The sequence below is a fragment of the Antechinus flavipes genome, chromosome 2, assembly GCF_016432865.1.
Source record: "Antechinus flavipes isolate AdamAnt ecotype Samford, QLD, Australia chromosome 2, AdamAnt_v2, whole genome shotgun sequence".
NCBI classification, from domain to species: Eukaryota; Metazoa; Chordata; class Mammalia; order Dasyuromorphia; family Dasyuridae; genus Antechinus; species Antechinus flavipes.
This window is the reverse complement of record NC_067399.1, coordinates 413224519-413250425: the sequence shown is the minus strand read 5'-3', so window position 1 is coordinate 413250425 and position 25907 is coordinate 413224519.

Here is a 25907-nt window from a genome sequence, read left to right as displayed (position 1 = left end):
GTGTGTGTGTGTGTGATTTGTTTGTTTTTCAGGAAAATAAAAGCAAAACAAAGCAAACAACAATAAAAAAGGAAAAGACACCATATGTTTTATGAAGGAAAAAGAAATGAAAAATACAAAATATTATGGATGTAGGAGATGAGGTTATGGCAAAATGTTGGGTACAAGTGTTATAATGGGAGGAATATGAAATTGTATTAAATTTATCAAACACTTATTTTTACTACATGTAAAGTTGTATATTAGGTAATGGGAAACAAAAAGAAAATGACTTCTAGAAGTCTATGACTCAGAAATTTACATTCCAATGCATCTTTGTATATCCAGGACCATCTGGTCAGGTTTCAGGGCTCAATGTTTCAAATACATCACATGGTATGTTTTTAAACTACCCTATACCATCCAGATGAAAACAGTTTAAAAAGAAAACAGAGGCACTTTAGGAAAGGGGTGGGTTGGCAAAATGTGAAGAGAGAATTTTTCATTACTGATTTTTAAAAAATCATGATAGGCTGATTTTATTGACAAAAATGTTTTACTTTTAAAAAACGACAATTGCATTGTTCTCCTTCTTAACTTTTAAAATCTACTTATTGGGCTACCTAATAGAGAAATTCCTTAGATCTAATCCTTATCTTCCATTTTCTGAAACTGTTCTATTGAATTATACTAAAACCATATTTTTTCTGTTTTCTTCCAACAAAATTCCAAAGAGGGAAGAGGGATATTGATACATTGAATCTGATAAGGTTCATTCTGTTACTTAAAAGCTTGAAACAAATACATTTTCATTTTTTCCATTGATTGTTTGAATCGGTATTTTCCAAATGTCTACCTATGTTTCATAACAAATAGTGTTTTCTTAAATTTCTAATGTAAAAGTGTTTCCTTTTTAAAATATTCTTCCCAATTTTCCAGTCCTTTGAAATATAAGAATTTTTCTTTTAAAACTGTTAAAAGTGTATTAGTTTTTGTTGAGTATAAAGTATTATTAAGGCTGTTAAAAAGCACAAAGATGATTCAAATAGTAAAAAAACAAATAAACATGAACTGTGAACTGTATGGTGTCTTTTTCTTTTTTATTGTTGTTGTTTGCTTTGTTTTGCTTTTATTTTCCTGAAAAACAAACAAATCACACACACACACACACACACACACACACACACACACACACACACCATAGCTACTTTACATTTAAGCAGCCCATCTTTTCTAAAGAAATAGGTTGGAAAAGGAAGGAGAGGAGAAAAAAGTAGAGGATGGAAAATGACTTCTGTTGTCCAGCACCCTTCAGTAAGGGGGCAGGAGCAAGGAGAGGGTTGTTGTTTATGCAGAAGACCCACTTGTTCCTTCTGAGACAAGTCACAGTCATTGTACCATGAGCAACTTGGAAAGTGCCTGAGGGCTCTGGAAATTCCAAAACAGTTGTTATGAAAGGATGACTTGACTCCCTGAAAAAATAATTTTGCCCACCAATGACTTGGGTCTGATTAAGTATTCAGCACTCTGAAGGAGCTGTTAATGCAACTAGAACACAGACACCTTTGATAGTAGTCATAGGTGGTTATGAGTAAACTGCTAGACTGGTTTGTTATCAATTTGTTCTCATTGTTGTTAGAATTCTTACAAGGTGCTAAGTAAGTAGAATTGATGAGATAATGATTCTCTAATTTACATGCACTTAGTACTTACTATAATTCCACAAGATTCACACCTTTAAGAGAGCATATAAGAAGGAGCTCTCAGGGCCAAAGATCAGAAGCCCACTAGAAGCTCTGAGCCTCAACTAGTATTCACTCAAGGAGATTCACAAGCCAGAGAGGGCAGCTTTAGCTCTCAGAACCAAGACTACAGAAGGCCTCTAAGAAAAACTAGCAGAGCACCAAGTGAAGAAGATAAGACTTGGAAAGAGACAATAAAGAATATGAACTTTAACTCCCCACTGCATTTGGGGTGATTACATTGGAACTGAAACTAAGGCTGCTCCCAGAAGTACCCCAGGAAACCTGCTCCAAGAGATCATTATATTTTAAAGAAGAATATTCCACTTTGGCGTCTGAACATGGAAACAAGAACTTTTATCTGAGACCCAGAAATCAGGGTGAGTACAACAAGGAAATTTTGTTAAAGAGCTAAAATAGTATTTCATCTAAAATGGGACAGATGTTTAGAAAACAGCCTTCTTTTCCAATTCAAGGAAAATGTGTAGAGAGCATTGTCAGACTTATGAAAAGCCAAGGTTTAATTATAATTTGGAAGCAGATCACTTAACTTTTAGAAACTGTACAGTACACATCTCCTTGATCCTCTATGGAAAAAGAATTGGATCTAGAGGAATGAAAATTAGTAGGAGAGCAACTATGTCAATTCTACAATGAAAATGGACCTGACTCAATTTCCAAAGACACACTTAATACATATAATTTAATACAACTGGATTTAGGAAATTATATAAGTTATAGAATAAGGAAAAAGACAAAAGAGGAGGAGGAGAGTCAAATAAACTAGGTGAAAAGGATGAAGAATCAGATAAGAATGGAGTGAAGTACAATTTTAAGTGTGAAGCTTCACAGCAGAAGAAATTAGGTCATTCCCCATCCCCTGACTTACTTCCCTCAATTAACCCTTCATGGGTGGAGGGAGAAGGAGGAGGGTGAGAGGCAGTAATACAATTAGCTCTTCCTATGAAGCAGCCTATGACAAGATTACAAAAGGCATTGGTTAAGGCAAAAAAATGAAGGACAGGACATATCTGATTTAAAAATGAATGCATACCCTGTGATGGAAGAGCTTGACTCTTCAGGTCAAAAAAGGAGAAGATACATTCCTTTTGATCTGGAAAAAAAAAATTAAGGATTTGAAAAAGGGTTGCACTCTTTCTGAGGCTACACCATCTTATGTTAAGATGTTACTAGATATTTTGGCTCATGAAATCTTAACCCCCAGTGATTAGAGATCCATAGCAAGGACATGTTTAGAACCTGGACAAAACTTGTGGCTTTCAGAGTATCATGAATTATGTAGTATTCAAGCCCAATTAAATAAGCAAACAGGAATTAATGTACCAATCACTTTTGACCAACTAGGAGGTGAAGGTCAGTATGTAGAGAATTCAGCTCAGATTAATTATCCCATAACAGTATATGAGCAAGTTGCTAATACTGTAAAAAAAAAAAAAAGCTTGCAGTACTCTTCCAGGGAAAGATGAAGATAAAGCCTTCACAAAAATAGAGCAAGGTCCCAATGAAACCTTTGCAGATTTTGTGGGACATCTGCAAACAGCTGTCACAAGAACCATTGGAGAAAATGCTGCTACAAGAATTATGATAAGACAACTGGCTAAGGAAAATGTCAGTGAAGTTTGCAGAAGAACTATATGGGGACTACACAAAGATGTTCCTTTTCAGGACATCATAAGATGCCATGCCATAGTGAACACAAATGCTTATTATACCCAGGCTATGATGAACATGGAAAGACAGGGTCCCTCTTGGTAAGGGACTTCTAGAGAAACTCATTGATGTTTTTTAGTGTGGAAAAATAGGACATCTGAAAACTCAGTATAGATATAGAGATAAAGTGAGAGGACAGGGTGAAAGAATAAAACCCCAAACCCTATGTCTAAAATGCCACAGAGGCTTCCACTGGACCTCAGAATGTAGATTGGTTCAGGGAAATGAGAGGCAGGGCCTACCTCCAAGATATCATATAAAATACAGGTGGGACATGATGGTAGCTGAGTTTACACCCATAGAGTTTTTAGAAGGTCAGGACACTGATGTGATCAACCAGCTGAAAAGTAATTACATGGCAGAAGGGATTACATGATCAGTCAGCCAAAAAGGAATCAGATAGCAGAAAGGGTTTACAATTGGAGAGAATACAGGCTTTTTTAACCCAACAGAAGGGCAGTGTCCAGTGCAAACAGCTCAAATGTAATTGCCAGATGATAAGGAGAGATCTAGAAAGTGGTAAATAGAAGAGAATTAGATAAGTTAACTGCTTGGGAGAAAAAGTTTGCTTGTATTCCTACAGATGGAGAAGGAAACATATGGGTGGCAACAAGCACCTGGAGAAAGACAGAAAAAGAGAAAAATCTGGAAACAAAGGACAAGACTTAAGAACAAAATCTGAAGGAATCATTGGATTCCTTAAGATGAAAAATTGTTGATGAGACTATTGCAGGACTTCAAAACTTGCAGGAATTATTGGATTCCTGGCACATGATGGACAATAGATTCCTTTGGGACTATTTCTAGGACTTATGGACATGTATAATTCTGCATGTTGATTCATGTTATTTGTTACATCAGTACTCGCCTGTGTTACTATGTGCTTATGTAATTTATGTAACTATGTGTAATACCTCCCATACTGATGGATTTATGTATACCTGTTTCAAATGAGCCCTTTCAGAAACCCACTAATTTAATTTGATTTCCCATTTCCTTTGGTGTTTTCACCTCCCTTCTTGAGATGTCAGGGAGGGCATGACCATCTCCTTTTTATGGTGTTTTCACTCCTTTTTTGAGCAGTCAGGGAAGGTGTGATCAGCTTCTTTTTTGAGGTTCTCATCTCCTTGAGAAGTCAGGGATGTCATGACCACCTATGTTCTATAAACAAAAGAAAGTGGGAGATGTTAGGATTCTTACAAGGTGCTAAGTAAGTGGAATTGATGAGATAATGATTCTCTAATTTACATGTACTTAGTACTTACTATAATTCCACAAAATTCACACTTTTAAAAGAACATATATAAGGAGGAACTCTCAGGGCCAAAGAACAGAAGCCCAATAGAAGCTCTGAGCCTCAACTAGTATTCACTCAAGGAGATTCACAAGCCAGAGAGGGCAGCTTAAACTCTCAGAACCAAGGCTACAGAAGACCTCTAATAAAAAACTAGCCTACCCCAAGTGAAGAAGATAAGACTTAGAAAGACAATAAAGGATTTGGACTTTAAATCCCCACTGCATTTGGGATGATTACACTGGAACTGAAACCAAACCTTCTCCCAGAAGCCCCCCAGGAAATCTGTTACAAGAGAACATTATATTTTAAAGAAGAATATTACACATTGTGAAGATGAAACAGTGGTGGCTTCTAAACAATCCCTGTCTCAGGGAAAGGGAGACATTGGCTACAGAGTCCATTTGCAAAAGAGATCATGGGAGGATACTCCAGAGGAACAAGATGAAAGAGTTGGGGGGGGGGAGGGGTTCACATATTTTTTTTATAAGTGTTTTCTACTTAACAAAACTAGTCAGAGATGATGTAAACTTGGACTTTTTATGAAACCTCCCAAAATGCATTAATGCTGTGCTGGCTGATCCCATTACTAGATTAAAGTTTTGTAATTTCTATAATGAAATACTCATTTTAAAGTCACACAAATTCTATAATTCTATACATGGAGAGAGACTTCTAGAGACTGATCTCTATATCATAAGAGAGACGTACTTTGGCCAAAGAGGTTCAGTTTTTCAAATGTCTTTGTTCTTATTTACTCTTATTTAGTCAATAAATTCTGCAAATGAGATTACTACAAGACATATAAGATAACCAGAATCACACAGTCTGACAGAAGAATCATTGACTTACATCTGGAAAGAACCTTATAAATCATCTATATTAAGATATATTGGGAGTACAAAACTGTTCTTCCTAAAATGTTATATGACCGACCCAGGTTACATAGTTATAAGATTTATTAGTGGCAGAACTTCAAATCAGAGCTTCCTAACTTCACAATCAGTTTTTTATCTATTACATAATTTTTTTCTCATATGTCATTCTCAAAAAGTTATCCCAAATTTTATTTCTTCTATTCTCTCTAAGCTTTCTTTCTTGATCATTTCATCAGCAGCCATAGTTTCTTAAAACTTTATTATAAGATGTCATATTTTTTTTTTCTGAACTTCTGACTGGTATGAAGCCTTGACTACCAGATATCCTCATATGGATAAAAAAAAATTGGATATTTTTAACTAAGTTAATACAGAACATATGTGATTCATTACCTCCTTCCCTAAACCCACTCCTCCACCAAAATTCTCTAATTCTCTTTAATACATGATCGTATTAATTATCCACTTTTATAGCTTCTGATTTTGTTTTCTCTTTATCCCCTATTAAGTTGTTCAGTCATTTTTCAATTGTGTCCAACTCTTTATGATGCTGTTTGGGATTTTCTTGGAAAAGATACAGGAGTGGTTTGCCACTTCCTTCTTTTTACTCATGAAGATTAAGTGACTTGGCCAAATTCATACAGATAGTATGTGAGAATGCGTTTGAAGTCCAGAAAAGTCTGCACTATCTAGCTGCCTTAATGATTGTTAGTTTTTTAAATTATATTTCTAAATATATTTTATGCTTTTTATCAAGCTTTTGCCTATACTTTCTTGCCTGCCTAAAATGAACTCCCCTTCATGTCAGACTCCAAGATTTCTTTTTGTGTCACTTTTTGTAAGAATTTTTTTTTTTATCTTTCATGAAGTTAGTGTCCTATTTCTCCAAAAATTACTGTATACTAACTTATCTATGTTACTATTCTCTCCCCCATATTAAATGTAAACTACTTTAGATAAAGAATTGTATTTTTGTCTTTGTCTTTGGATCACTGGTACCTTAGCAAAAGGTTTTAAACATAAAAAAAATAATATTTTTAGTTGTGTTAATTTGCATAAGTGAATAGCACTGTTTTCTTTACAAAATTAAAAGCCATTCAAACTCACAAGTATTGAACATATAGCATATATTTAATATGTGAGAAAGGACCCACTTAGTTTAGCATGTATAAGAACATTGAAACCATGGTATTTGCATAATACAAAAGCCCTTAAATAAATATTGAGAAAATCATTCTGTCAATAAAATATTTTATCTCCAGAAAAACAAATATGGATTTTTGTATACATCCATAAATAAACTATCCAATATATATTTATATTGGATGTGTGGAGTGTGCTTAGTACATTATATTGAGATGACAATATATTTATGTTAAAGCAAGTATAATTTAAATCTTTTTTTTTTAATTTATCTAGACTTTAACTAGATCCTGAGGGATTTGGGAAAAATCATATTAAAACATTTAAATAGAGTATGGATGGTTAAACTAGATGGAAAATGCCCAAGGGAATCCAAGGAAAACTTTTAAAACTATACTTAAAAAGTTAGAACTTAGTGACATCAATGAATGTACAAATACACATAAAGGACAATAGCAATTGAGAAGAAAGAGTCGAGAGAAACATCAAATATTTATTGAAGGACATAACATTTAAGGAATACATTGAATCACCCTTGGGCATATTAATGCTATAACATGGCATAAAGGAGAATTATTCTTGAAATGAAGAAGACTTGGGTTCAAGTCTCACACCTGTTGTGAAGTGACCGTGACTCTTGGCTTAACCTTTTAGTGCTCTACAAAAAGCTATGACTGAATATGAAAAGATGCTCTAAATCACTATTAATCAGAGAAATGCAAATGAAGACAACTCTGAGATACCACTGCATACAGGAAAAGATAATGATGAATGTTGGAAAGGATGCAGGAAAACTGGGACATTAACATTGTTAGTGGAACTGTGAATAGATCCAGACATTCTGGAGAGCAATTTGAAACAATGCTCAAAAAGGTATCAAACTGTGCACACCCTTTGATCCAGTAGTGTTTTTATTGGGCTCATATCCCAAAGAGATCTTAAAAGAGAATAGGTCAGCAAGATGGTAGGGAGCAGACATGACTCTCTGTGACCTACTCTGAAGTCAAACCAAGAGCAGATTAAGGCTCTAAACTGGTTTTGGAATCAAAGAATCCACAAATATTAGGAGTACAACACATTCCAAGAAGAAGATATCTTGGAAGAACTTCAGAACAGTTCTGTTTCAAATGAGGAAGGGAATAGTCTATGAAGCCCAAACCATACCATGGAAAGACCAGGGCAAGAAAATGGGGTCGGACTGATACATTGTTGGTGGAATTGTGAACACATCCAGTCATTCTGGAGAGCAATTTGGAACTATGCTCAAAAAGTTATCAAACTGTGCATACCCTTTGATCCAGCAGTGTTTCTACTGGGCTTATACCCCAAAGAGATACTAAAGAAGGGAAAGGGACCTGTATGTGCCAAAATGTTTGTGGCAGCCCTGTCTGTAGTGGCTAGAAGCTGGAAAATGAATGGATGCCCATCAATTGGAGAATGGTTGAGTAAATTGTGGTATATGAATGTTATGGAATATTATTGTTCTATGAGAAATGACCAGCAGGATGAATACAGAGAGGACTGATGAGGCTCACATGAACTGATGCTAAGTGAAATGAACAGAACCAGGAGATCATTATACACTTCGACAACGATATGGTATGAGGATATATTCTGATGGAAGTGGATTTCTTTGACAAAGAAATCTAACTCCGTTTCAATTGATCAAGGATGGACAGAAGCAGCTACACCAAAAGAAAGAACACTGGAAAATGAATATAAACTGCTTGCATTTTTGTTTTTCTTCCCATATTATTTTTACCTTCTGAATCCAATTCTCCCTGTGCAACAAGAGAACTGTTCGGTTCTGCACGCATATATTGTATCTAGGATATACTGTAATCTATTTAACATGTATAGCACTGCTTGCCATCTGGGGGAGGGAGTGGAGGGAGGGAGGGGAAAAATCAGAGCAGAAGTGAGTGCAAGGGATAATGTTGTAAAAAATTGCCCTGGCATGGGTTCTGTCAATAAAAAAGTTATTTAAAAATAAAAAAAAATTAAAAAAAAAAAAAAGAAAATGGGGTCAGGAGTCAGAGTGTTGCAGCTTCCAGGCACCAGGGAATCTTCTGCAAGCCTCTACTGCCACTCTTTCCTGCTTGCAAGCAGGTGGTTTGGAAGATTTGCCTTTTATAAAAAGTCCCAGAAGAATGCCAGACCTAGCCAGGATTACCTAGCACTGAAAATCTATCAGCAGAACTGCCTTAGGGCAAATTAAAGCATCTGTCACTCCTTTGCATTGAACAGAGCTTAAATCTTTTAAAAAATGAATAATAATAATAATAATAATAATAATAATAATAATAATAATAATAAAAACTCTTATCATAGGCAGCTTTTATGGAGAGAGACAAGAACAGACCTAAAAACCTGAGGTTCCTAAAAGCAAAGCAATTACAGATGAAGCCTCAAAAGGAGCCATGAGCTGGTCTCCAATTCACAAGGCTTTCTTGGAAGATTGCATAAAGAATTTTTAGAGTTAAAAGAAAACTGGGGAAATTAAATGACACCATTGCAAGAAGGAATAGAAAAAGCATATAATGCTCTACAAAAGATATGAAAAAGACACCAATTCACTGAAAAACAAAATTTGTGAAATGGAAAAGGAATACAATAAACAAAAAAATTCAATTGGACAACTACAAAAAGGCGCTAAAAAAGGAAATTGAAGAAAATAATAAACCAAAAATTAAAATTGTACAAATGGAAGTGAATGATTCAATAAAACTTCAAGTCAGTCAAACAAAAACAAAAACTGAAAAAAAAAAGAAGAAAATACAAAATATCTCCTGGGAAAAACAACCGAAATAGAAAATAGATCTAGGAGAGACAATCTAAGGATTATTGGACTTTTTGAAAGCCATGATGAAAAAAAAGAGCCTATCTTACAAAAAATCATAAAAGAAAACTATCCTGATATTTTAAAATTAGAAGGTAAAATAGCTGTTGAAAGAATTCATCAATCACCTCCTAAAAAATCCCCCCAAATTAAATCCTCAAGGAATATTGTGGTTAAATTTCAGAACTATCACACCAAGGAAAAGATATTGCAAACAATCAGAAAGAGATAATTTAAATACCCAAGAGCCACAATTATAGGATAACCCAGAAACTATCCAGTTAAAATGAGCATTATCTTTCAGGGAAGAAGATGAACATTCAATGATATTGGTGAATTTTACCTATTTCTAATGAAAAGACCAGAACTGAACAAAAAAATTTAAATTTCAAATACAGAACTCAAGAGAAGTATAAAAAGGTAAAAAAGGAAAGAACTCTTGAGAATTATATTTCTGTTATGAGTATAATTAGAGAATGTGGGTATAATATAAATTTATTTTGATAATATGAAAAAAAAAAACTAGAGGTAGAAAAGAGATCATACTGGAAAAAAGAGGAACAAGGGGTTATAATAAGGGAAATTCCATCCCATGACATGGCAAAGGAAACCTATTATAATTAAGGGAAAGAAGGGAGGGGGATGAGCATTTTGTGAATCTTACTCTTATCAGATTTGCCTCTAAGAGAGAATACCAGACATATTTGGTGTAACAGAGAAATTTGTCTCACCTTATAAGGGAGTGGGAGGGAAAGGGGAAAAAGAAAGAGAAAGACTATTAGAAGAGAAAACAAAAGAATTAAAGGAAAGGTATAGAAGGCTGGAACTCTGAAAAGGTGTATTTGAATCTAAAAACAGCAGAGTACTTGAGGCTAATTACCTACTCAGTGTGAGATAATGGTTCTATATGATATGGTAATGTGGTGGGTCTCCTCCATATGATTGGTGCTTGCTAAATGTGTTATGATGAGGTAATCAGAGGCAAGCATTGGAAGGCTGAAGGAGAGGGTCAGACTCTCTTGACCACAGTGCGCTGAGGAGAGAAGACTACAGTCTCCAGACTCCTGAGTTCAGGATTCATCTTTAATGAGCTGCATGGCAGCTTGCCTGCCTTTTTCACTTCTCCTTCTAAAGACTAAGGGCTTTGACTGATCCTGACACTGACTGATTCTGAGAACCTCCAGAACACTAGCCCAGACATTATAGAAAGATGGTAAATGGGGGAAAGGGCTCTAAAAGAGGAAGACTGTTTGAGGCATGTGGTCATCAAAAGCAAAATACGGGGGAAGAAGGAAGGGGAAAAGGAAAGAGTAAAGCATAATTTAGGGTAAATAAGATCACAGGAAATACAGAATTAGTTATTTTAACTGAGAATGTGAATGGGATGAACTCTCCGGTAAAATGTAAGTGGATTGCAGACTGGATTAAAAGCCAGAATCCAACAATATGTTGTTTACAACAAAAACATTTAAAACAGAGTGATACACATAGAGTAAAGGTAAAGGGTTGGAGTGTAATATTATGTTTCAAGTTAAGTAAAAAAAGCAGAGGTAACAATCCTGACTTCAGATCAAATAAAAGCAAAGACTGATCTAATTAAAAGAGATGAGAGAGGAAACGATATTTTACTAAATATGCCATAGATGCCCTAGGTAGCATAGATAACAAAGCAATATTAATCTAAACATACATGCACCAAGTGGTATAGCATCTAAATTCTTAGAAGAAAAATTAAGAGATATGCAAAAAGAAATAGACAGCAAAACTATACTAGTGGGGTATGTCAAACTTGCTCTCTCAGAATTAGAAAAATTAAAACCACAAAATAAATAAGAAAGAAGTTAAGGAGGTAAACAGAATACTAGAAAAGTTAGGTATGATAGATCGTTAGAGAAAAATGAATGGAGATAAAAAGGAATTTACATGTTCTCAGTAGTTCATAGAATCTATACACAAATTGAGCATGTATTAGGGCATAAAGCCTTCAAAAATCAAATGTAGAAAGACAGAAATAGTAATTTTTTTTCAGATCATGATGCAATAAAAATCACATGCAATATAAAACCAGGAAAAACTAGTACAAAAATTAATTGAAAATTAAGTAATCTAATTCTAAAGCATGAATGGGTGAAATAACAAATCATAGACACAATCAACAACTTCATCCATGAGAATGACAATTATTGGACAACATACAAAAATTTGTGGGATGTAGCCAAAGTGTTTATAAAGACAAATTGTATATCTCTAGATTCTTACATGCATAAAATAGAGAAAGAGAAGATCAGTGAATTGGGCTTACAACTAAAAAACCTAGATTACCCTACCAATATCAAATTAAATTGGTATTTAATTAATACCAAATTTGGAATTCTGAAAATAAAAGGGGAGATTAATAAAACTGTAAATAAGAAAACTATTGAATTAATAAATAAAACTAAGAGTTGGTTTTATGGGAAAAAAACAAAATAGATAAAACTTTAGTTAATTTGATTAGAAAAAGGAAAGAAGAAAATCAAATTGTTAGTCTCAAAAATGAAAAGGGAACACTTTCCACCAATGAAGAGAAAATTAGAATAATATTTAGGAGATAGTTTGCCTAACTATATGCCAATAAATTTGATAATCTAAATGAAATGAAAGAATATATACAAAAATATAGATTGTCCAGATTAACAGAAGAAGAAATAAATTATTTAAATAGTCCCATTTTAGAAAAAAAGAAATATAATAAGCTAATAATCAACCCCCATAAGAAAAAATCTCCAGGGCCAGATGGATTTACATGTGAATTCTACCAAACATTTAAAGAACAATGAAGTCCAATACTATATAAACTATTTGAAAAAACAGGAAAAGAAGGAATCCTACAAAATTCCTTTTTATGACACAGATATAGTACCGATGACCAAACCAGGTAGAGTAAAAACAGATAAAGAAAACTATAGACCAATGTCCCTAATCAATATTAATGCAAAAATTCTTAAAATATTAGAATGAGATTACAGAAAGTCATCCCTAGGATAATACCCTATGACCAAGCATGATTTATACCAAGAATGCAAGGATGATATCAATAACCAACTAATAGAAATCATGATTATCTCAAGAGATGCAGAAAAAACATTTGATAAAATTCAACATCCATTAAAAACATTAGAGAGTATAGGAATAAATGAACTTCATGATCATTATTCAATACTGTACTAAAAATATTTGCTTTGGCAATAAGAGAAGAAAGAGCGATTAAAGGAATAGAGTAGATCATGATGAAACCAAATAATCACTCTTTGCAAATGATATGATAATATACTTAGAGAACCTTAGAGAATCAACTCAAAAACTACTAGAAACAATTCACAGTTTTAACAAAATTGCAGGATACAAAATAAATCCATATAAATCATCTGCATTTTTATATATTAGCAACAAACTCCAGCAGCAAGAAATACAAAAAGAAATTCCATTCAAAATTACTTTCAAACTAATACATTGTTGGTGGAATTATATGAACAGATCCAACCACTGTGGAGAGTAATTTTGGAACTATGCTCAAAAAAATTATCAAACTGTGCATACCTTTTGATCCAACAGTGTAATTACTGGACTTATATCCCAAAGAGACCTTAAAGCAGGGAAAGAGATCCACATATGCAAGAATGTTTGTGGCAACTCTTTTCATAGTGGCAAGAAACTGGAAAGTGAATGGATACCCATCAATTGGAGAATGCCTGAATAAATTATGCTATATGAATGTTATGAAATATTATTGTTCTATAAGAAAGACCAGTAGGATGATTTCAGAGAGTCCTGAAGAGACTTACATGAACTGATGCTAAGTGAAATGAGCAGAACCAGGAGATCATTATACACAGCAACAACAAGGTTACACGATGATTAATTCTGATTGATATGGCTCTCTGTAACAATGAGATTATTCAAACCTGTTCCAATTGTTCAAGAATTAAGAGAGCCATTTACACATATAGAGAGGACAGTGGGAACTGAGTGTGGTTCACAACATAGCATTTTCACTCTGTTGTTCCTTGTTTGCATTTCATTTTGCTTCTGTCTTTCATTTATTTATTTATTTGTTTGTTTGTTTATTTATTTTGCTGTCTTGATATGATTTTTCTTGTGCACCATGATAATTGTATAAATATGTATGCATATATTGGATTTAACATGTATTTCTACATTGTTTAACATATATTGAACTACTTGCCATTTAGAGCAGGGTATGGTGGTAGGGGGGTAAAATTGGAACACAAGGTTTTGCAAGGGCTAATGTTGAAGAATTGTCCATGCATATGTTTTGAAAAAAAAAAAAACTTTAATTAAAAAAAAGAAAAATTATCCCTGCATATATTTTGAAAATTAAAAACCTTTAATTAAAAAAAGAATTGTCAATAGTATAAAATATTTCAGAAATTATCTGCCAAGACAAAATGAGGAATTATAAGAAGATAGCTATAAAACATTTTCCCCACAAATAAAGTCAGATTTAATCAGTTGGAAAAAAAAAATCAAGTGCTCATAAGTAAATATATAATAAAAATGACAATACTACCTAAATTAATCTACTTAATTATTTCCATATCAATCAAATTTCCAAGAAATTATTTTACAGATCTAGAAAAAGTAATAACAAAGTTCATATGGAAAAACAAAAGGTCAAGAATTTCAAGGAAATTATTTTTTTTAAAGGCAATAAAGGTGGCCTACTGTGCCAGACCTAAAACTGTATTACAAAGCAGCAGTCATCAAATCCATTTGTACTAGCTAAGAGAGTAGTCTACTTAACCAGTGGAATAGGTTAGATCATAGGACAAAATGGGCAATACCTATAGCAATCTAGTTCTTGACAAACCCAAAGAGCCCACCTTTTGGAATAAGAATTCACTATTTGACAAAAACTGGTGGGAAAATCGTAAACTAGTATGGAAAAAATTAAGACTTGAACCACACCTAACATCACATACCAAGATAAGGTCAAAATAAGTTCATGATTTAGATATAAAGACTGATATTATAAGCAAATCAGAAGCACATAGGATAGTTTACCTCTTAGATCTCTGGAGAAGAAAGGAATTTGTGTCCAAAGAAGAACTGGAACTCATAATTGAACACCAACAAGATAATCTGATTATGTTAAGTTAAAAAGCTTTTGTATAAACAAAACTAATGCAAACAAGATCCGAAGAGAAGCAATAAAATGGGAAATCATTTTTACATTTAAGGATTCTGATAAAGGCCTCATTTCTAAAATACATAGAGAACTGACTCAAATTTATAAGAACTCAAGCCATTCTCTAATTGATATATGGTAAAAGGATATGAATAGACAATTTTAGATGAAGAAATTAAAACTATTTCTAATCATATGAGAAGGTGCTCTAAATCACTATTGATCAGAGAAATGCAAATTAAGACAACTCTGAGATACCATTACATATCTCTCAGATTGGCTAAGATGACAGGAAAAGATAATGATGAATGTGGGAGAGGATATGGAAAACTGGGACACTAATACATTGGTGGAATTGGGAATGGATTCCGCCATTCTGAAGAGCAATACAGAACTATGTTCAAAAAGTTATCAAACTGTAGCCTTTGACTCAGGTCTTTGACTGGGTCTATATCCCAAAAAGATCTTAAAGGAAGGAAAGGGACCCACATGTGCAAAAATATTTGTGGCTAGAAACTGGAAATTGGATAGATGCCCATCAGTTGGAGTGATCTGCACTCAGAGAGAGGACTGTGGAAACTGAATGTTGATCACAACATAACATTTTCATTCTTTTTGTTGTTGCTAACTTGCATTTTTACTTACTTATTAGTTTTCTTACTCATTTACTGTCCTTTTTGATCTGATTTCTCTTGTGGAGCAAGAAAATTGTATGAATATGTTTACACATATTGGATTTAACATATATTTTAATGTATATAACATATATTGGATTGCTTGTCATCTAGGGGAGGAAGTGGGAGCAAGGAGGGGAAATCTGAAGCACAAGGCTATGCAAGGATCATTTTTTTAATAGTTTTTTTTTTTTATTTACAAGTTATATGTATAGGTAATTTTATAGCATTGACTATTGCCAAACATTTTGTTCCAATTTTTCCCCCCACCTCCTCCCCTAGATGGCAGGATGACCAATAGATATTAAATATATTAAAGTATAAATTAGATACACAATAAATATACATGACCAAATTGTTATTTTGCTGTACAAAAAGAATCGGACTCTGAACTATTGCACAATTAGCCTGTGAAGGAAATCCAAAATGCAGACAGCCAAAAATATAGGGATTGGGAATTTAATGTAATGGTTCTTAGTCATCTCCCAGAGTTCTTTTGCTGAGTGTAACTGGTTCAGTTCATTACTGCTCCATTGGAACTGATTTGGTTCATCTCATTGCTAAAGATGGCCAGGTCCATCAGAATTGATCATCATATAGTATTGTTGAAGAAGTATATAATAATCTCCTGGCCCTGCTTGTTTCACTCAGCATCAATTCATGTAAGTCTCTCCAGGCCTTTCTGAAATCATCCTGTTGGTCATTTCTTACCAAGCAATAATATTCCATAATATTCATATACCACAATTTTTTCAGCCATTCTCCAATTGATGGGCATCTACTCAGTTTCCAGTTTCTGGACACTACAAAGAGGGCTGCCACAAACATTCATGCACATACAGATCCCTTTCCCTTCTTTATGATCTCTTTGGGATATAAGTCCAGTAGTAACACTGATGGATCAAAGGATATGCACAGTTTGATAACTTTTTGAGCATAGTTCGAAATTGCTCTCCATAATGGTTGGATGTATTCACAATTCCACCAACAATGTATTAGTGTCCCTGTTTTCCCACATCCCCTCCAGCATTCCGCATTATCTTTCTCTGTCATTCTAGCCAGTCTGACAAGTGTGTAGTGGTAATTCGGAGTTGCTTTAATGTGCATTTCTCTGATTAATAATGACTTGGAGCAATCTTTTCATTTAGCTAGAAATAGTTTCAATTTCTTCATCTGAGAATTGTCTGTTCATATCTTTTGACCATTTATCAATTGGAGAATGGCTTGATTTCTTATAAATTAATTGATTCTCTATATATTTTGAAAATGACTCCTTTATTAGAATCTTTGGCTGTAAAAATATTTTCCCAGGTTATTGCTTCCCTTCTAATCTTGTTTGCATTAATTTTGTTTCTACAAAAATTTTTCAATTTGATATAATCAAAATTTTCTATTTTGTGAACAGTAATGATCTCTAGTTCTTCTTTGGTCATAAATTCCTTCCTCTTCCACAGGTGTAAGAGGTAAACTATCCTGTGTTCCTCCAATTTATTTATAATCTCATTCTTTATATTTAGGTCCTGAACCCATTTTGACCTTATCTTGGTATACAGTGTTAAATGTGGGTCGATGCCTAGTTTCTGCCATACTAGTTTCCAATTTTCCCAAAAATTTTTGTCAAACAGTAAGTTCTTATCCCAAAAGCTGGGGTCTTTCGGTTTGTCAAACACTAGATTGCTATAGTTATTGACTGTTTTGTCCTTTGAACTTAACCTATTAAACTGATCAACTAATCTATTCCTTAGCCAATACCAAATGGTTTTGGTAACTGCTGCTCTATAATATAATTTTAGATCTGGTACAGATAAGCCACCTTTATTTGATTTTTTTTTCATTAATTCCCTTGAAATTATTGACCTTTTGTTTTTCCAAATGAAGTTTGTTATTATTTTTTCTAGGTCATTAAAATAGTTTTTTGGAACTCTGATTGGTATAGCACTAAACACATAGATTAGTTTAGGTAGTATTGTCATCTTTATTATATTTGCTCACCCTATCCAAGAGCATTTGATATTTATCCAATTAGTTAGATCTGACTTAATTTGTGTGGAAAGTGTTTTGTAGTTTTGCTTATAAAATTTCTGATTTTCCCTTGGCAGAGAGATTCCTAAGTATTTTATACTATCAGTAGTTATTTTAAAAGGAATTTCTCTTTGTAACTCTGACTGTTGGATTTTTTTAGTCATATATAAGAATGCTGATGATTTATGTGGATTTATTTTGTATCCTGCAATTTTGCTAAAGTTGTAGATTATTTCTAATAACTTTTTAGTAGAATCTCTGGGGTTCTCTAAATATACCATCATATCATCAGCAAAGAGTGATAATTTGGTTTCCTCATTGCCTACTTTAATTCCTTTAATCTCTTTCTCAACTCTTATTGCCAAAGCTAGCATTTCTAATACAATATTGAATAGTGACAGTGATAGTGGGCAACCTTGTTTCACTCACATATGATGCTTGCTTATGGTTTTAAATAGATGTTGCTGATTATTTTTAAGGAAAAGTCCATTTATTTCTATACTCTCAAGTGTTTTTAATAGGAATGGATGTTGGATTTTATCAAATGCTTTTTCTGCATCTATTGAGATGATCATATGTTTTTTGTTAATTTGGTTATTAATATGGCCAATTATATTGATAGTTTTCCTAATATTGAATCAGCCCTGCATTCCTGGTATAAATCCTACTTGGTCATAGTGTATTATCCTGGGGATGATTTTCAGTAGTCTTTTTGCTAATATCTTATTTAAGATGTTAGCATCAATATTCATTAGGGAGATTGGTCTATAATTTTCTTTCTCTGTTTTCAACCTACCTGGTTTAGGTATCAGTACCATGCCTGTGTCATAAAAGGAATTGGGTAGGATTCCTTCATTCCCTATTTTATCAAATAATTTACATAGCATTGGGGCCAATTGTTCTTTAAATGTTTGATAGAATTCACATGTAAATCCATCTGGTCCTGGGATTTTTTCTTAGGGAGTTGATTAATAGCTTGTTCTATTTATTTTTCTGAACTGGTACTATTCAAACAATTTATTTCCCCCTCTGTTAATCTGGGAAGCCTATATTTTTTGAGGTAGTCATCCATTTCAAATAGGTTATCAAATTTATTCATATAAAGTTAAGCAATGTAACTCCTTATTATTTCTCTAATTTCCTCTTCATTGGTGGAAAGTTCTCATTTTTCATTTTTAAGACTAATAATTTGATTTTCCTCCCTTCTTTTTCTAATCAGTTTTACCAAAGACTTATCTATTTTGTTGTTTTTTTTTTATAGAACCAACTCTTAGTTTTATTAATTAGTTCAATAGTTTTTTCTTTTACTTTCAATATTATTAATTTCTCCTTTTAATTTTAGAATTTCAAATGTAGTACTTGATTGGGGGGGTGGTTTAATTTGGTCTTCTATTTTTTTTTTTTTTTTAGTTACAACCCCAATTCATTGAGCTCTTTCTCTGTTTTATTCAAGTAAGCCTATAAAGATATAAAATTTTCTCTTATTACCACTTTGGCTGCATCCCACAAATTTTGATATGATGTCTCATCATTGTCATTATCTTGAGTGAAATTATTAATTGTTTCTACAATTCGCTGTTTCACCCAATCATTCTTTAAGTTGAGATTGTTTAGTTTCCAATTGCATTTTGGTCTACTCACCCCTAACTTTTTGTTGAATATAGTTTTTATTGCATTATGATCTAAGAAGAAAGGATTTACTATTTCTGCCTTCTTGAATTAAATTTTGAGGTCTTTATGTCTTAATATATGCTCAATTTTTGAATAGGTTCCATGAACTGCTGAGAAGAAAGTATATTCCTTTCTGTCTCTATTCAGTTTTCTCCAAAGATCTATCATACCTAATTTTTTCTCATATTATATTTACCTCTTTAATTTCTTTTTTTTTTTTTTTTTTTTTTTTTTTTTTTTTTGTGGTTTGATTCCTCTAATTCTGAGAGTGCAAGATTGAGATCTCCCACTATTACAGTTTTGCTGTCTGTTTCTTCTTGCAACTCTCTTAACTTCTCCTTTAGGAAGTTAGATGCTATACCACTTGGTGCATATATGTTTAGTATTGAAATTTCTTCATTGTCTATGCTACCTTTTAGCAAGATATAATTCCCTTCCTTATCTCTTTTAATTAGATAAATTTTTGCTTTTGTTTGATCTGAGATAAGGATGACTACCCCTGCTTTTTTTACTTCACCTGGATAATAGATTCTGCTCCAGCCTTTTACCTTTACTCTGTATGTATCTTCCTGATTTAAATGTGCTTCCTGTAAACAACATATTGTAGGTTTCTGACTTTTGATCCAGTCTGCTATCTGCCTCCTCTTTATGGGAGAGTTCAAGTCATTCACATTTACAGTTAACATTACTAATTCTATATTTCCTGCCACCCTAATATCTCCAGATTATGCTTTTCTTTTTCTTGTCCCCCCCCAACCCTCTTTCCCAGTTTTAAACTTATGTGCCCCACTTGTATCACAATGCTCATCCTCTTTAGGATCCCTCCCTCCCCCGCTTTGAATCTCTTCCCCTTTCTTGTACCCTTTCCTTATTACTCTTTTTCTTTTCCCTTTTCCTCCCCCCTTTTTAATGAGGCAAGAGATGATTTTCTGTAACACAAGTATGTCAATTACTTTCTCTCTGAGCCAACTCTGATGAGAGTGAGATTCATACAATGTTCCTCCCCCTCTCTGAGTTCCCTCTGATAAGTTTCCTTTACCTCTTTGTGTGATGTAGTTTCCCTCTTTTTATCCCCCCCTTTCTCCCTTTTCTGACATTATCCCTTTTCCATTTCTTCTTCTCTTTTTTATGTTATATCAGTAAAATCAAATTATACATGTAGTCTTTTTGTATATCCACAACAGAAATACAATTCTCAAGAGTTCCTTTTACCTTTTATGCATCTCTTGAATCCTATGGTTGGAGATCAAATTTTTTGTTTAGTTCTGGTTTTTTCCTTAGAAACAAATGGAATTCATTAATTTCATTAAATCTCCATCTTCTTCCCTGGAAGAAAATGCTCAGTTTAGCTGGGTAGTTTATTCTTGGCTGCATTCCAAGTTTTGCCTTTTGGAATATCAGATTCCAGGCTCTCCAGTCCTTTAATGTGGAGGCAGCTAGATATTGAGTGATCCTTATTGTAGCAGCTTGGTATTTAAAGTGTTTTTTTTCTGGCTGCTTGTAAAATTTTTTTCCTTTGTCTGACAGTTCTGAAATTTGGCCACAATATTCCTTGCAGTTTTTATTTTAGGGTCTTTTTCAGAAGGTGCTTGATGAATTCTTTCAATGCCTGATTCTATTCTATTTCTGATTCTATTACTTCTGGACAATTCTCTTTGATGATTTCTTGTAAAATAGCATCTAGGCTCTTTTTTCATCATAATTTTTGGAATGTCCAATAATCCTCAGATTATCTCTCTTAGGTCTATTTTCCAGGTCTGTCATTTTTCCAAGTGATATTTCATATTTTTTTTTCAATTTATTATTTTTTTTTGGTTTTGCTTGACTGATTCTTGTTGTCCTAATGAATCATTAGTTTCTATTTGTTCAGTTCTGATTTTTAATAAATTATTTTCTTCATTAGCTTTTTGTACTTCTTTCTGTATATCTCCAATTAAGTTTTTAAATGAATTGTTTTGCTCTATGGAATTTTTTTCCATTTACTAATTTTTTAAAGTGATTCCAATTCACAGATTCTACTTTCTTTCAAGTCCTTTGTCTTTTCCAATTCACAAATCTTACTTTCCAGAATTTTTTTTTTTTAACTTTTTCCAATTCACAAATTCTGTTTCCCTGTACTTCCTGGGAATTTTTTACCTTTTCCAATTCATATTTCAAAGCTTTTCTTTCCTTTCCCCATTTTTCTTCTAACTCTCTTTTGAGACTTTTAATGGTCTCTTCTATAAGAGCCATTATGTAAAAGGAGACAGGTAACATTCCCCTTTGGGCTATTGTCTGGTGACTATTTACTATTAGTCTCTTTGGGGTTGCAGACCTGCTCTTTTTCTGTATAGAAGCTATCGATCATTCTTTTAATTTTTTAACTCATTTTTAAAATCCTTTAGGGTATGCCTTAAGGCAAGGGGGTTACCAGCTTACTCTGCAGAGCAGGGAGAGATGTAACCTGGCTTCAGGCTCTGAGGTATGGGAGTGCTCTGAGTGAAAGTTTCCCCTTCTCCCAACCAGAGGTGATTTAACATGGCCAAACTATGGATGTGCCCAGTGGAGCTGTGTGGTTTAGCAACTGCCCTAAGGCTAGAGACTAAGAGGTGAAAGTGTCACTGCCCCAAGCCAGAACCCCTTGTGGGGCTGTGGGTATTAGCAGCTGACCAGTGAATAGCCCTGTTGGGACTGAAAGTCTCTGCTTGGAAGTCTCTGCCTTGAAGCAAATCACCTTGCAAATGTGTTATTGTCCCAAGCTGAGCCCCACACTATGCAGATTAGATGCTGCCTGGGGCTGTGCTCCGCTGCTGTGCAGGTTCACAACTGCCCCAAGGAAAATCCCTGTACTGGGGGTTGGGGTTTCAAGCTTGTGCTGTTATCTGTGCTCTCACTTCTGGTTTGGGGCTCCACTTGGTCTGTCTTCAGTTCTCTCCCTGCCTATGATGATCTTCTCCCTAGCCCTGAGGACAAACCTTTTCTGTTGAGATTACAGATTATCTTCGGCTAGTGAGTTGTTGTACTTCTAATCTTTATAAGTTGTAGCAGTCAAGCCTATTTTTGAGGCTGAATATAATATTGATAGTGAGGGTAAGAGAGGAGCTTAGAAAGTCGCATATGCCTTCTCTGCCATCTTGGCTCCACCCCGCAAGCACCAATTTTTTTTTAAATTTAATTTTATTTAATAATAACTTTATATTGACAGAATCCATGCCAGGGTAATTTTTTACAACATTATCCCTTGCACTCGCTTCTGTTTCAATTTTTCGCCTCCCTCCCTCCACCACCGCCCCTAGATGGCAAGCAGTCCTATATATGTTAGATATGTTGCAGTATATCCTAGATACAATATATGTTTGCAGAACTGAACAGTTCTCTTGTTGTACAGGGAGAATTGGATTCAGAAGGTAAAAATAACTTGGGAAGAAAATCAAAAATGCAAATAGTTCATATTTGTTTCCCAGTGTTCTTTCTTTGGGTGTAGCTGCTTCTGTCCATAATTTATCCATTGAAATACAGTTAAGTCACTTTGTCAAAGAAATCCATTTCCATCAGAATACATCCTCATACAATATTGTTGTCGAAGTTTATAATGATCTCCTGGTTCTGCTCATTTCACTTAGCATCAGTTCATGTAGGTCTCTCCAAGCCTTTCTGTATTCATCCTACTGGTCATTTCTTACAGAACAATAATATTCCATAACATTCATATACCACAATTTACCCAGCCATTTTCCAATTGATGGGCATCCATTCATTTTCCAGTTTCTAGCCACTACAAACAGGGCTGCCACAAACATTTTGGCACATACAGGTCCCTTTCCCTTCTTGATTATCTCTTTGGGATATAAGCCAAATAGTAGCATTGCTGGATCAAAGTGTTTGCACAGTTTGATAACTTTTTGGGCATAATTCCAGATTGCTCTCCAGAATGGTTGGATTCATTCACAACTCCACCAACAATGCATCAGTGTTCCAGTTTTCCCACATCCCCTCCAACATTCATCATTATTTTTTCCTGTCATCTTAGCCAATCTGAAAGGTATGTAGTGGTATCTCAGAGTTGTCTTAATTTGCATTTCTCTGCTCAATAGTGATTTGGAACACTCTTTCATATGAGTGGTAATAGTTTCAATTTCATCCTCTGAAAATTGTCTGTTCATATCCTTTGACCATTTATCAATTGGAGAATGGCTTGATTTCTTATAAATTAGGGTCAGTTCTCTATATATTTTGGAGATGAGGCCTTTATCAGAACCTTTAACTGTAAAGATGTTTTCCCAGTTTGTTGCTTCCCTTCTAATCTTGTTTGCATTAGTTCTGTTTGTACAAAGGCTTTTTAATTTGATATAATCAAAATTTTCTATTTTGTGATCAGTAATGGTTTCTAGTTCATTTTTGGTCACAAATTTCTTTCTCCTCCACAAGTCTGAGAGATAAACTATCCTATGTTCCTCTAATTTATTTATAATCTCATTCTTTATGCCTAGGTCATGGACCCATTTTGATCTTATCTTGGTATATGGTGGTAAGTGTGGGTCCATGCCTAATTTTTGCCATACTAATTTCCAGTTATCCCAGCAGTTTTTATCAAATAATGAATTCTTATCCCAAAAGTTAGGATCTTTGGGTTTGTCAAACATTAGATTGCTATAGTTGACTATTCTATCTTGTGAACCTAACTTTTTCCACTGATCTATTTCTTAGCCAATACCAAATGGTTTTGGTGACTGCTGCTTTATAATATAATTTTAGATCAGGTACAGCTAGACCACCTTCATTTGATTTTTTTTTCATTAATTCCCTTGAGATTCTCGATTTTTTATTGTTCCATATGAATTTTGTTGTTATTTTTTCTAGATCATTAAAATATTTTCTTGGAAGTCTGATTGGTATAGCACTAAATAAATAGATTAGTTTAGGGAGTATTGTCATCTTTAATATATTCGCTCGGCCTATCCAAGAGCACTTAATATTTTTCCAATTATTTAAATCTGACTTTATTTGTTTGGAAACTTTTTTGTAATTTTACTCATATAATTCCTGACTTTCCTTTGGTAGGTAGGTTCCCAAATATTTTATGCTATCAACAGTTATTTTGAATGGAATTTCTCTTTGTATCTCTTGCTCTTGGATTTTGTTGGTGGTGTATAAAAATGCTGAGGATTTATGGGGATTTATTTTGTATCCTGCTACTTTGCTATAATTATGAATTATTTCTAATAGCTTTTTAGTAGAATCTCTGGGGTTCTCTAGGTATACCATCATATCATCTGCAAAGAGTGATAGTTTGGTTTCCTGATTGCCTACTCTAATTCCTTTTATCTCTTTCTCGACTCTTATTGCAAAGGCTAGTGTTTCTCATACAATATTGAATAATAATGGTGATAGTGCGCAACCTTGCTTCACTCCAGATCTTACTGGGAAAGGTTCCAGTTTTTCCCCATTGCATATGATGCTTACTGATGGTTTTAAGTATATGCTCCTGACTATTTTAAAGAAAAGTCCTTTTATTCCTATGCTCTCAAATGTTTTTATTAGGAATGGATGTTGGATTTTATCAAATGCTTTTTCTGCATCTATTGAGATGATCATATGGTTTTTGTTTGTTTGGTTATTGATATAGTCAATTATGCTAATAGTTTTCCTAATATTGAACCAGCCCTGCATTCCTGGTATAAATCCTACTTGGTCATAGTGTATTATCCTAGGGATGATTTTCTGTAATCTTTTTGCTAATATTTTATTTAAGATTTTAGCATCAATATTCATTAGGGACATTGGTCTATAATTTTCTTTCTCTGTTTTCAGCCTACCTGGTTTAGGTATCAGTACCATGTCTGTGTCATAAAAGGAGTTTGGTAGGACTCCTTCAATCCCTATTTTTTTTCAAATAGTTTATTTAGCATTGGAGTTAATTATTCTTTAAATGTTTGGAAGAATTCACATGTAAATCCATCTGGTCCTGGGGATTTTTTCTTAGGGAGTTGATTGATAGTTTGTTCTTTTTCTTTTTCTGAGATGGGACTGTATTTTTCTATGACTTCTGGGCAGTTCTCTTTGATAATTTCCTGGAAAATAGTGTCCAGGCTCTTTTTTTCATCATACTTTTCTGAGAGTCCGATGATTCTCAGATTGTCTCTCCTGGATCTGTTTTCCAGGTCTGTTGTCTTCCCCAGAAGGTATTTCACATTCTTTTCCATTGTTTGTTTTTTTTGGATTTGCTTGACTGATTCTTGTCTCCTAGAGTCATTCAATTGCATTTGTTCAATTCTGATTATCAATGAAGTATTTTCTTCACTCACTTTTTAAAGATCTTTTTCTAATTGTCCAATTGAGTTCTTTTGTTCTATGGAATTTTTCCCATTTCGCCAATTTTGTTTTTTAGAGAGCTATTTTCTGGTTCCAGTTCACTAATCCTATTTTTCAAGGATTTGATTTCTTTATCCACTCTGTCTTTAAATGAGTGGGATGACTTCTCCAGACTCTTTTGCCAAGCCTCCCTCTTCTTTTCCCATTTTTCTTCTAGCTCCCTTGTGAGAGTCTTTTTAATTTCTTCTATGAGATTCATCTGTGCTGAGGAACAGATGATCTCCTCCTTTGGGGATTCACCTGGAGACTGTCTGTTTTTAGTCTCCTCAGAATTTAGAGTCTGCTCTCTATCTGTATAGAAGCTGTCAAGGGTTAAAGTCTTCTTCAATTTTTTGCTCATTCTGTCTAATAATCAAAGACAAACTAGCAAAGAAACAAAAGAAAAAACGCCTGAA